The sequence below is a fragment of the Globicephala melas genome, chromosome 19 (assembly GCF_963455315.2).
Source record: "Globicephala melas chromosome 19, mGloMel1.2, whole genome shotgun sequence".
NCBI lineage: Eukaryota > Metazoa > Chordata > Mammalia > Artiodactyla > Delphinidae > Globicephala > Globicephala melas.
In genome coordinates this window covers 42480604-42494630 of record NC_083332.1, presented here as the reverse complement: position 1 = coordinate 42494630, position 14027 = coordinate 42480604, and the positions used below count along the sequence as shown (strand labels likewise).

Genomic DNA, 14027 nt, shown 5'->3' with positions numbered 1-14027 from the left:
TTCCACCTAAACTTTGTAAGTCCATAGAGCCCCCTGCTGCAGGATTTCCTCAGCTGGAGAGAGCTCCCGCCCCCAAATCTTCCCCTCTTTGGAGGTGGCCTACCTCCTGGGGCTGAGCCCTGTGGGGATCTAAAGGCCTGACCCTCTCACCCCAACTAGGGACAGGCATGCAGGGTCCCCCAACCCTCAGAATTCCCTGTGCAGTTGGCTGAGCTTTCCATAGAGACCCTGCTGCACGTAACCTGCTCCCTCTGCCCAGTCCGGCTTCTTTCCCTTCCCTTCTGTGGGTACTGAGCCCGAGAGGACTCCCTAATAAGCCTTCTGCTTATCGACCTGTGTCTTAGATTCTGCTTCCCAGCCAGCCAACCTGTGACAACGCCCGGAGCAATTTTGCTGTAAAACGTCATAGTAAATGAGAAGACCAGAGGGCCTCAGTCTCTCCTGAGCAGTACAAGCCCACAGCTCCCCTGGTCACGTGTAAACGAGGAGTGGTTGAGGGGAGGCGGGTGGGGAGTCACAGAGGCGCAGGGTGGATTTGTGAATGACCACGTGCACGGATGAGTGAAGTGGCCTGGTGGCCTGTGTGCTCCCTGGTGGCTGAGCTCATGCTGGGTCATCCATGAACCCGCCACTCGCTGGTTAGCGGCTCCTTTGTCTGGCCAAGAGGGACCTCTGAGGACTCATCTTGTGTGCTCATCCTCTGCCTCTGCCTGGGTGGAAACAAACTCCATCTGGTTCTGAGGAACCTTTAGGCGGTGTCCAGTCTGTCCACGCTGGAGGAGACCCTCCTTCTGAGGCTGCCATCCTTCCGCCAAGTCTCCCCACCCTGTCCCTTTCTACTTAGGCCCTCATATTAACTTGCGAGACCTGCCACAGACTGGGTGGATTAAACAACAGAAATCTACTGTCACACAGTTCTAGAGGCCACAGTCCAAATCTAGGTGTTGGCTGGGTTGGTTCCTTCTGAGGGCTGGGAGGGAAGGGTCTATTCCAGGCCTCTCTCCTTGGCTTGCAGATGACCATCTTTTCTCTGTGTTTCTTCATCATCTTCCCTCTATACTTCTTTGTGTCCAAAATTTCCCCATCTTACAAGGGCGCCAGTCATATTGGATTAGAGTCCACTTTCATGACCTCACTTTAACTTGATGACCTCTGTAAAAACCGTATCTGCAGATAAGCTCATATCCTGAAGTTCTAGGGGTTAGGACTTCAACGTATGAATTTTGGGGAGGACACAGTTCAACACATAAGACTGACTTCTTTAAGCCACGCCTGGAGGAAGGGTGTGGGGATGGCATGCTGCCTCTGTCTCGGCTCCCCTGGTTTCCTAGAAATAGCAGGAGCTCTGGTGACTGACATCTAAAAGCAAATTGTCAGGACAGCCTTCTCACCCTTTCCATGGCCTTGTCAGTCTCTGTAATTGAACCTTTAGAAACCTCTGCCTTTTCCATCATCTTTCTCGCTTGAGTCTAACGCAGTATCACATTCCTCCTCTCCCTTAACCTCTAACCTATGATGATGCTAATCTAACCCTCACTCTGCGTCAGTTGTGCTCTTGTAGGCTGGACTACTGTTTTGCACTTTTGAATTCATTGACTCTTTTCTGCAAGTTTCCTCACCTTTGAAATGAATAACGGGAAAAAGTGAATGTTCTATTTGCTCCAAATGCATTTACTCTTCTATTAAAAAGTCAATTCATTTTTATTGAACACATACTATACGCCAGGCACTTTACTATTTCACCTGTGGCTTTTAAAGGCATTGCAAGTGGTTTATGCTTGTCTGCTTATCTGATTATTTTGCTTGCTGATGTACCTAGATATCATCCCCTCTTCCACAGTGTCAGACCATGGGATTTGCAGCTGGAGAAACTTGGCTCAAGTTCAAGTTGTGCCATTTGCTATCTGTGTAAATTTGGTCAAAGCGCTCAAGCTGTCCTTTTTATTCATCAGCTGCAACATGGGAATAACAATAATTAGGTATCCCTAGAGAATAAGTGAAATAATGAAATACAGTTTGTGAAATTGCTTAACCAGGTGCTGGGCACTGGGTAGGCAGTAAATATTTGTTTTTAAAAATATTGTTTTTAGTCAATGTGCATCTAGTCAGTGTGCATCTGGGGTCTGTGACCCCAGACCTAGGGTAGCAGATGAGCCACCTTCCAGGTGCTGTGGCTCCTGAGGGACTGTTGAGCTCCTGGAGGGTCGCAGAGCCACATGGAAGATGTTACCACTGCCAGAGGGTCCTGAAAGCACAGCTGCTGTTGGAAGCTCTTGCTGTATAGATATCATTTCACCAATGACAAAATCACTTGACTTTTTCTAACTGGAGAGAACCTCCTCCTCGTCCATGTGTGTTAGTTTTGTGTTGCTGCTGTAACAACTTACCAAAAACTTAGTGGCTTAAAACAACACAAGTTTATTATCTTACAGTTCCGTAGATATGTATCTCACTGGGCTAAAATCAAGGGCTGTGTTCCTTCTGGAGGCTCTAGGGGAGAATCTGTTTCCTTGCCTTTTGCAGCTTCTAGAGGCTGCCCATATTCCTTCACACATGACCCCTCCTCCATCTTAAAAGTCAGCAACTCTGGGCTAAGTCCTCATGCTGCTGCCGTCTATCTGGTTCTCTTTTATGCTCTCATGATAACATTGAGCGCCCCCCCCCCCGCCCCAGATAATCCAGGATAATCTCCCAATCTCAAGATACTCAATTTAGTCACATCTGCAAAGTCTCTTTTGATGTGTAAGGTGACATATTCGTAAGGTTAGGATGTGGACATCTTTGGGAGACCATTATTCTGCTTACAATAACAAGTGAGGACACAGGCTCAGAGAAGGCAAGGATTTGACCAAGACCACACAGCAGCTGGTGGAGGGTCAAGACTTAATGATTGGCTCAGATCTGGGGTGTGAGGTGGTGGAGGCAGAAAGGAAGGAATCAGAGATAAAAACAATGTCCAACAGTCCAGCATACTATCCCCCTGCCTCTGCTTCACTCATTTCTAGAAGCTTCCAGAGTTTGGCCCATAAGTCAGAGACAAAGAAAGGAGTAGAAGAGGACAAAACGATGATGTCAGGGGAAAATAAACGCACATTTATTCCAGATTCTGTTGTGGGTGGAAGCTCAGCTTCCTTGGTGTTACATTTGTGGGCATAATTATCTGGTAACTCAAATTGAGCACCAGGAACCTGCTGGAGCTGGCGGGGAAGCTAGACCCTGGCGATACAGCTGGGGGAACGCAGAACCCATCGGCTTTCCAGTCTTCTCCCCCAAGCCTGCTTCATCTGCTCATATGTAGTCAGCTGGTGGGCAGCCAGACAGTGGCTGCTGTTCTGTGGAGAAACTGAGCATTTATCCCTGGGTCTCTCCCTGGCACAGGGTTGAAATGCCTACCAGAGTGTGGCAGATGTGGTTCAAATCCAAGCTCTTCCTTTTACAACCGTGGGGTCTTGGGCAGTATTCCTACCCTCCCTGAGCTGCCTTCGTTTCCTGTATTATAACATGACATTGACGGTAACTATTTCATATGGTTGACCTGGGAATGAATACCGTGAGAATGCAATTAAACAAGGAAACACAGGGCTAGGCACGTGGGAGGCTGTTGGGAATACCTGTTCTCCAGAAGGCAGCTGGGAATAGACTGGTGGGGAGACAGGCTGGAGGAGACCCATGCTCATTCTGCTACCTGAGCACAGGTGCACGCACCTGCCCCGGTTGGCCCCTGTGCGCAAGGAAGCTACATTCCTTTATATTGCCGTCTCCGTCCATCCTAAACTGCTCCCTGGATCCCAGGGCAGCAGAGCTGTTCAGAGGGCCTTTTAGAGAAGAAGGCAGGGTGGTGGCATGTGGTGCTATGAACTTGGATAGCACTGCATACCCCTCTCCTCTGCAGATTCTTCACGTGTGTCAGCATCTCAGCCACTCTGAAGTCCCACCACTACAAAGAAAGTGCGGCTGAACCTTTTCCAAAGACTTGATCTCAGAGATTTTTAACTGGACCATCCGGCTGGATGCTGGTGTCCTGAGGATCTCCTGGCACAGTTTGGGGACACTGGGTCAAACGCGCCTCTGGTCACAGCCTCCTCTCTGGCCACAGGTGCCTTTTCACGCAAAGGCTGAGGCAGCTCATCTTAGAAAATATTGAGCAACCCCGAACTATATAAAAACCCATTCCCCATACCCCCAGAGTTTCCCTTTCCATAGGTAGATGAATACAGCATATGTTGCAGAAAAATAAAATGCCTTATATGTCAGCCCAATTGGCTGGCTCTCTTTGAGGGGTGTTTTTGGGCCAGGTGTGGGTAAAGCTCCCATTTGTCAGGGCTGTGCTCATTGCCTCGGGCAGCTCCCTGGCTCTCTGAGCCTCCTTGTCCTGGACCCTTCTGCCTCTGGGCTGTGGGTTGCCCCTGCCCCCTGGCTGGTGGCAGAGAGGGCAAAAATGTCCGAGCTCCTCAATCCCAAGCTGACCTTGGAGATAAAACCTCCTTCAGCCCTTCCCCGCCCCCCCCCCCCCCAGGATGCTGCTGTCGGTCCTTGTGTGGAAATGAATGCACCCTGGGTTGCTTGGTCCATCTATGGTTGAAACCTCGGTGGCAGGGGGGCTGCTGTGGGTCGGTCTGGGTCAGCTGCCGCCCCTGTGCGCCTCCGCCATCCCTCCACCAGGCTTGCCTTTTCCCCCCAAGCTTAAATGTTGCAATCCCACCATATCACCCAGACCAAGATCAAACACTTCCTTCTTCCTAAAGTTTTCTCTCTCCCGTTTTTTCTTCTGCTGACCCTCTGAACGATCCTCATGATTTCCTGGCTTTGGTCCTAATCTCTGTGCGTGATTTTTCCTCTCCTATCAGGAGGCAAACTTCTCATTGGCAGCCAGTCTTATTCTAAGTAAGTGTTTATTGAGGACCAACCATGTCCCAGGCCCCTTACTTAAGTATTTGGCCCTCTGACCACTCTGGGGACGGAGCATCTTTATCTTCATTTTATTAATGAAAACCTTAGGGTTGGGGTCATGAAGAGACTTGCCCAAGCTACTGATACTTCAGAGGTAACAGGGCCTGAGTTTGAACCTTGATCTAACTGCAAGCTTCATAGCATCACTTGAAGCTTCATATCATCAGTTCCTCTTTTTTTTTTTTTTAAATGAGACTTTGACAAAAATTCCATCACCAGGTTTCCAAATTCTCTTCCTTTGCAGTAAGGAAAATGCAACTTCATCGCCCATTTAAATGTTGTTATCAGTTTTATTGAAGTTGTAGTGGCAGGAGTTAGATAATGACCTGCGTGGACTGAGATTCTGGCAAACTTCCTAGACTGTAAGGTTATCCTTTTCATGTTGGGTTTTTGTTGTACTAATTGGTACCAATGCAACCAACCTGCTCAGCTGTGATTTTTTAGACCAGAGGAAATTTCCAGTCAGAAGCCTTCGTGGCCCTTTGTGGCACGTCTTTGACTGTTGGAAGGAGAATACCACCCACATTCAGGGGACCCTCCCGGTCAACCAGGGTTTGCAAAGCCGCCCTCAGCAAACGGGGATGTGCTGAGGCATAATGGACCAGAGCGCTCGTCCTCAGGCCAAACTGCCCTGGTGGGCCTTTAACAGACCCAAAGCCCAAGGTGCCCCTGGTGAAGCAGACTCTCTGGAGAGAGGTGGGCATCTGTGTTTGCACAGAACTCTGCAGCTTGAAGGCAACTGAAGGTGGGCGTCACTGGACCCCAGTGGGGAGGACCCAGGTCCTAGGAGGGGCAGTGGAAACACATGGGGATGCTCAGCCTGGGGTCCTGGGATGGGCCCAGAGAGCCAGGGCAAACTAAGTTAGGGGATGTTCTGGGGGGGATGGGCTCCCAGAGGGAGGGTGACTTCTTAGCTGCGGAGACACTTTTGAAATTCTGAAGTTCTAGGACCGTTACAGCATTGCCCCATGCTCCATCCAACGTGGAAAAGAGACTTAAGAAGAGTGAAGACGACCTTTGTAAATAAGTTTAAGCATTTGCTGTTCACCAGGCCCCGGTACAAGGCCTGCGGCAGCCATAACAGCAGGTAGCGAGTTGCTGTGTGTGTTGCTGAATCTTGTTAAAAGTCCAGCAGACGTGAGCCCCTCAGCATTCACAGAGATGGAGAAAGGAAGGAGCAAAGATCCCTTCCAGACTCAACACCTGAGGCCCTGGTCCCTCATACTGCCCTGGAGCTGCCGGTTATCTCATTCATCAGTGGCCCCTAACCTGCTCCCACCTTCCCAGCCCTCCTGTTGGCCAGGGGTTCACTGGTCATTTCTGATTCACTTTCACAAGAAGTTGTGGGTAGATCATTGGAGGCCAGGACATGCACCCTGAACTCCTGGGTTTCAAACCCTACTTCTGTCACTTATAAGCTGTGTATCCTTGGGCAAAGTACTTAACCTCTCTGAATCCCTGTTTCTTTTAATATAAAGGACTTTTACAATGATCCCCAGGGCTTTGGAAAAGGGTAAGATGAGTTAATGCATGGGTCAGCAAAATTTTTCCATAAAGGACTAGATAGGACATATTTTAGGCTTCGTGGGCCGTACGGTTGCAGTCTCAGTTACTCTGCCATTGTAGCACTAAAGCAGCCATAGATGATACATAAACAAACTGGTATGGCTGTTCCAGTAAAACATTATTTACATAGACAGGCAGTGGAGGGGTGTGTGTGTGTGTGTAGATTCAGGCCACTTGGTAACCCCTGAATTAATGCACATAAAACGCTTAGCACAGGGCCTGACGCAAGGTAATCTATGAATAAATAGTGATGGTTGTTATTATTATTACTAGTCATATACGGGGATAGCTGAGCACAGTCTCCCGGTTCCAGCTGGAAAGGTGTGCACGAGGGGAGGAGGAATCCAGGAGATCCTGGTGGGTGTTATGAAGACCATCCCACAAGCATCACGTGACGTTACAGAGGTCTCTGATGTTCTAAGATAGCTGCAATGGTAGAAGGGGTGTTAGCACAGTGCAAAGCAGGGTAAGCGTGTGTGTGTGTGTGTGTGTGGTTGGGAGAGCAGGAGAGGAACATATTAATATTCTTTGCCAGACAGATCCTTGTGCAGTTATAACGGAGCTCCCCATCACCATTTGTCACTTAGATTCTTACCTGTAACTGGCAGGGAAAACCCATCATCACTAGAAGGGCCCTGATTGGAAGCACTGCCCTATAAGATGATTACTGTCTCTTTGGTTTGAGCATGGCTGGGACCCTCCCTGCCACCTCTCGAAGACACCCAGGGCCGGGGAGAATGTGGGACCACCTCTGTGACTGTCCCATGGTGTAGCTCTCTCCCTCTGGATCCCTCTTCTCTAAGTTCTAGAACATTCTCTGGGGCCTTTTCTAACTGGCTTTTCAGATACACTGTCTGAGGTTTGTGCTAGAGCCCAGGGCTGGAGGCTTCCATGCATGCGAGCTCAGAAAATCCCAGCAAGTTGCCTTCACGATGATTTCATTAGGGGAGAATTGAGATGCTGCTGCCCCAGGTACGAGTGAGGGCGCCTTCCCTGAGGGCCACACTCAGCTTCTAAAGAGAAGACCGTGGCAGAGGAAAAGTACAGACCTTCGCTGACAGCCCCACATGCTGATCTGTCTAGATAAAAACTTGGGAGAGGCCATTACCATCCAACAGCGCTGCTGGAAACTTGCCCAGATATCAATTCCTGGATGAGTAACCACAGAGAGACAGTTTCTGTCTCTGAGAGAATGGTCGAGGCAGTTTCTGAAAGATTCCAGAGCTCCTGGCTCATTTTCAACCGGGGTCTCAACATCTTCACTTTGCAGCCGAGGAGGCCGAAGGTCGTGGCGGGTGTGCTTCCCGTCCCGCAGGCAGGCAACGAACATGCCGGGCCCAGAAGCAGAAGGCCTCCGTCTAGTCCTGTGCCATGAGAATGCCTTCTCCCTGCATCGGAGTCAGCTGGTTGTATGTTTGTGCCTCTTGTCCATGCAAGTGATGTCTGTCGGCACTGCTCACAGCTGGACCCCCAGCCCCTAGACCAGGCCTTGGCCCATGGCGGCTCTAAGTATATGTTTGCTGAACAAATGAATGGCCATAACGGGAAGTTCCCCCAAGCTGTGCTTCCAGTGGGACAAACGGGCCCGTTATCCTCAGAGAAGTTTAAAGCCCCGTGGCCACTATGAATTGGAATTACAAAGTAACTGAGAGAGGATGGGGCAGAACATTTGAAAATAGCTCCCCACATCTGTCTAAGGAACGTGTCTCAAGCTGGATCCTCTCAGAAGCAGATTCTGACTGCAAGTGGCTGGTTTGGCAGGTGCTCAGGGAAGCACCAGCAGGGCTCTGTGGAGGGGAGAGAGGGCGGGAAGGAAGACAGTACAGTGTGCGTGAACCAGCAGGCTCTGGGCGTTGGGGCAGAGCCCCAGGGGGGCCTCTGGGAGACTTGGGAGTCGTTCCACGTACAGGTGAGGAGCTAGAGTGGGGACCCACCAGCTCGCACTAATCGTGGGTGGAGAGCTGCTCCCAGGGTGTCAGCCCCTCCATGCCCCAGTCTGCCGGAGCAGCCAGGCTCATGCACGTGCGCGCTGACGCAGGTGGCCGACGGGAGATAACTGCTGCCCCCCTCTTCCTCCTTTTGATAAGTTAGGAAACTGAGGCTCAAAGCAGTTAAGGGACTTCCTGATAAGCAGTCAGGCTGGGCTTCAGGTCCAATTCCGTCTGGCCGTGGAGCTGTGCTCTCTCTGCTGTCCTTGTGGGTCCCCAGCACTTTCCCCGAGTGGAGCGTAGGGTGAGAGGGTCCCCCTGGCAGAATCTTCTCTGCCTTTTTCTAGGATGTGACTGCCCTGGTGTATTCCGTTATAACATCCTTCCTCCTTCTGTTCAGAGCAGTTAACTTTGCCTCATTATTATTTCATCGGGCTGAGCTTTAGTGAACCACAGCCTTTAATTTGTTTATTTAACATTCCTGGTCTGCACTTGCAGATAGAGTAAAACTGATTAGTTAATTAATTGTAGCCTGCCACAGCTCATGCCGGATCGTGACAATATTTCAGAAGCTGATGGGAGCTCAGGCAGAGGTGGGTGGTGACGGAGATGGGTCACAGAGCCCTGGCCTGAGTGCAAGGCAGGGAGGGGACAGGCTGGCCTCCGTCAGCCCTGCCTGCCGAGTTCTGAGGCCACACAGGCCTGGTCGAGGCAAGAAGCAGGCCCGTGGCCTCAGTCCCAGCCATCGGGAATCCAGGTCCACCATGTTTCTTTGTGTAACACATTTAGTTGTATTTTTGGACCCAGGATTGGCTTTGGTGACATTGTCTTTCTGCCAAATTGATCCAGAAGTTCCAGAGGAAGGGTTCCAAACATGGGGCATGTCTGAAATGGTCCTGGTTCTAACGGGCTTGGCTGGGACAGCTGTGAACCCCAGGGGGCCCCTAGACTCATCCCAGCAGCCGGTCTTGCCAAATCAAGTGCCCCATGGCTAGAAATCAGGCACTTTCTTCCTGTTTGAGATCAAGGCTTTGCCTTCCTCCAGGAACTGGGTCTGGAAGGGTGATGACCTTTCCCTCATTCTCCAGTCCTGTGTTGACACGAGACCCTGGCCCCCAGGATTCAGGTTTTGCCCAGCACGTTGTCCGCCACTGACCTCTTCTTGTACCCCCATGACACTGCCCAATTTTCATTCATTGCTAAATTCATAAGTGTTTATTAAGAGGCCTGTTATATGGCAGACTCTGCCCTAGGCACTGGGACACAGATGCGGCCCCTGCCTTCACAGGGCTTCCTCTGTTGCATCCAGGGAACATGGCTTTGCTTTGCTCCCTCTGCAGTCTTCCTACATTGCCCGCCAGCCTTGGTGGACCTTTTCTCTCGTGTTTGTTGAAAGCACTTCCTGTGTGCTGGATGTTACCTCCTTTGATTTCCACCATACGTGGAAAGGGTACTGCAAGAAGTACTCTTACAAATACTGCAAGAAGGAGTATTCAACTTGATGGGGGACGAAGGCTCCAGGAGATGACATGACCTGTGCCAAGCCAGGAGGTATCAGACTTAGCGCTTGAACCTGGGAATTGCACTTGGAAGTCCAGAGCACCGTCTATTCAACTTGGCTGACTGAGCTCCAGCCATCCCTCCTCTGTTCTGTTCTGCTGCTTTTGAAATGACCGTCAACTAGGGTGCTGTGCTGGGACATTTCTCCCAGGCTTGGGAGAAATGGAAGCTCTTGTTGTGAAATTGTATTTAGTGATCCTTTGCCTTGGGAAGGAGGAAAATGGCAGAAGAGACAGATTTTTCCAGGGTTGGGTTCCTCCTTGGACCCGGCCCCAGCTACTCAGCATGTGCCGTCTGGTTAGGACATACGGGCCAGTCTCAGATTAAAGCCCAGCCCTACAGGGACTTTGGCCTCTCCCAATGGCCTGGTTTGTCTATGGACACAGTGCCCATTACTCTATGTTAAATACTTGTAGCTCTACAATAAATACCTGTTGAAGAGTGAATCAAAATGAATGAAGAAACTATGCAAATTTTGGTCTTGTCACCTGCTACCTGGGGGACTTAGGGCAAGTCACTTCATTTTCCTCAGTCTGAGATTTATCAGCTGTAAAATGGAATTTATAATATAGAGGGTTGTTGTGGAGATTAAATGAAATAACGTGGAAACGTCCAGCTCAGTTCCTGGTATACAGTAGGTGCTAAGCTCAGCCTCCCAAATTCAGGTTCAGGCAGGGATGGACAACGTCTTTCAGATTCGTTTTGTGCTCACCAGTCCATCTTTTTCTCTAATTCTCCCGGAAACGGAGAAATGCAGCTGCACACGGATGTTCCCACCACCCCCAGCGACTCTGGAAACATGTGCCTTGTTTATTCTCAGTCACCCCATCCACAGGATAGGGACACCTTTCATTCAGAGAGCTCCACAGGCAGCATGGAAGGCCTTGCCCACCTCTCAGCACCCTGAAAGAATGAGTGAGGTGTTGTTTCCATGTGCTGGGCAGAAGGATGGCAATTAGGAAGGATTCATTGTAATTACCTGTTTATCTCTGAGATTTGACCTAGGAGTGTTTCTGTTCAAACAACAGTGTTCAGCGGTGCTCAGCTAGGCATACAACGTCCATCTGCTCCTTGGTTTCGGTGGACAGAGCCTGGGGGTGGGCGGAGGCATCCCTCTCTCAGCCTCACCAGCGAGCTTTGCTTTGTTGTCACCTTGAGTAGATCGCTTTGCAGAAACACCAGTCAGTGATGGCTCAAGGACCAACTAGTTTCGCTTTTGCTTTTTGATTGAGGAGTAGAGAGGCATTTCTTACAAAAGCATTCCTGACAGGGACTTGAGAAGGGACACAGTAGTTTCTAAGACAGTGTGGAGGATTTTTTAAAAACTCATTGAAGTATTGGAGAAAAGGTAACTGATTTGCTCTGAGGCTGCTATGTTGAGGTGAAATATTAAAAGGAAAATATCTGTTGACTTGGGTCAACTCAAAGCATCCAATTGTCTTTTTTTTTTTTAATAAATTTATTTATTTTTGGCTGTGTTGGGTCTTTGTTGCTGTGCGCGGGCTTTCTCTAGCTGCGGTGAGTGGGGGCTACTCTTCTTTGCGGTGCGCGGGCTTCTCATTGCGGTGGCTTCTCTCGTTGTGGAGCACGGGCTCTAGGTGCGCAGGCTCAGTAGTTGTGGCACATGGGCTCGGTAGTTGTGGCACGCGGGCTCTAGAGTGCAGGCTCAGTAGTTGTGGCGCACGGGCTTCCTTGCTCCGCGGCATGTGGGATCTTCCCGGACCGGGGCTCGAACCTGTGTCCCCTGCATTGGCAGGCAGATTCTTAACCACTGCACCAGCAGGGAAGTCCAATTGTCTTTTAAGCAGCAAACATTTAGAGACAGTCAATGGTGGAAAAGATACTATGGCGGGTGCGGAGGTGGGAGTGATGGTGAACTAAAAACAATTAAAATGTAACTGTCTTTCAGGGGTCCAAGGTCAAGTGAGAGAGACCCACCATGGACATACCAGAGATACCAGTTGCCATGGAATGGCTGACCTGCACAAAGTAAGGACAAGAAGCCAGAATGGGCTGCTTGGGTGGTGTGGTGGGAGGCTGCTTCCTGGAGGCCGCATAGTCTTGATAGAGGGAAAGATATAAGCACACAAGGGCAAGAAGAGGTCGTTTGGGCATGAAAGGCATTGGATCAAAGGCCCTGAGAATGGTCTGGCCATGGGACTGGTGGGGGAGCAGTCAGACTTACTCAGGGATAGGCTGGTTAGAAGACCTCAGATCCTAGTTTCCACTTTGTCAGCTAGTAGCTGGGTCACCCGGGCTAGGCGACCTCCCTGTCAGGGCATCACTGTCCTAGTGAACCTCATGGCTGATTAAAGACAAGAGTATGAAAATAAGTGTGAAGAGATTGTGCAACTCCCCTCCCTTTCTTCTCCTTAATTTCCTGCAAATCAATTCCACATGCACAGTGGCCACTGGATATAAGATGAGGAAAGCCCCGTGACCCGCAGATGGTCATTGGGTGTGACCGGCCAGTGTCACCCTCATCCTTGCCCCAGAGAACTGAGTGGAGTCTGCATCCCCAGGTGGCAGTGTGAGACTCTGTGACCACAGCTGCACCCCATGGCCATGCCAGGAACATGAACCAGGCAGGTCTCATCTTCCGTCATCCTTAAACTGAGATACGCCATCCCGCCACAGAGTTAGCCACATGCTGCAGCTGCTCCGTGACAAAGATATTCCCGTAAACAATGAGGAAAACTTCCGGAAAACCTACTGTGGTAGGCAGAGTAATGGTCCCCAGAGAGGTCCTAATCCTTGGAAACTGTAAATCTGTTACCTCTTCTGGCGAGGGGAATTAAAGCTGCACATGGGATTAGTGTTGCTGGTCAGCCGCCCTTAAAATAGGGAGATTGTCTTGGATTATCTAGGTGGACCCAGCTTAATCATAAGCGTTCTTAAAAGTGGATGGCAGAACAGAGATGGCAGTGTAGCGGCGCGAGAAGAAATTAGCCCAGCACTGCTGGCTTCGGAGATGGAGGAGGGGGCCTTGAGCCAAGGAATGTGGGCAGCCTCTAGAAGCTGGAGAAGACAGGGCAACAGCCTCTCCCCTAGAGCCTCCAGAAAGGGGCACAGCCCTGCCAACATATTGACTTTAGCCCAGCGACACCTGTGTCAGACTTCTAATCTATAGGACTGTAAGATGATAAATTTGTGTTGTTTGAAGCTACCAAATTTGTGGTAATTTAGGAAATTACCACAGTGATAGGAACCTCCACCTACCCTCCACCTCTAATTCTCCTTCCTGAATTCCAAAAGATGCTGTCATTCGTATGTATGTTCACTCATGCATTCATTCAGTTGCGCTTACATATACTCATGTATTCCTATACTTTAGGTTCCTAATTTGTAAATAGAAGTTAACAGTAGAAAAATATTTCATAGGGTCTTTTTGAAGATTAAATTAAATGAAACAAGAAAAGGGCTTAGCACGTTGACTGGCGTGGCACAAGCCTTCATAAATGTTAGCTGTCTCTGCCATTTTTTTTTTTTCTTGTTGTTCAGTCAAAACATCTCTCTTGGGCACCAGGCTTGTCCCAGCTGTGCCTGAGCTCAGGCCGTGGTTCCTGGATGGAAGAACAGGTTGGGTGAGGGTCAAAGGGGGCTTTCTCTGAAGCCCTTCTCAGTAACTATGTGTCATTGGCCGCCTCTACCTACAAGGCAGGCTACTAGATTCAGTCCTTCTCTTAGGCTTATGGCTGCCCTTGAACAAAACCAGGGTTCTCTTAGGGAGACAGGGAGATTGGATTTTAGTATGAAATTGCCCACAGTTGGTAAAGCTGTGGAGACAAAGGAAGGAAGTTAGTGAGAACAGGCAATGATCATTTGGGGAGTACCATTAGGTACCATATCTTTTATGTGTCCTTCCATGTAACCTCACAACCACCCTGCAAGGTTAGTAGTCTCGCCCCCATTTCAGTGTGATGGGACAGAGACCCAGCCTCACACAGCTAATAGGTGGAGGCACAATGGAACCTCTGGATTCCAAGTCTTCTGGATTCCAAGTCCACGCCCCTTCCATCCACC

General features: G+C 49.8%; 1 long non-coding RNA gene across 1 annotated transcript in view; it reads left to right on the top strand.

Moving 5' to 3' along the window:
• Positions 1 to 11990, top strand: part of LOC132594023 (uncharacterized) — a 247873-nt gene extending 235883 nt beyond the window's left edge. Inside the window, exon 3 of the long non-coding RNA XR_009560136.1 lies at positions 11914 to 11990. This is a non-coding gene — a long non-coding RNA (uncharacterized lncRNA). The remainder of the gene's footprint in view (positions 1 to 11913) is intronic.
• Positions 11991 to 14027: the final 2037 nt, after the last annotated feature.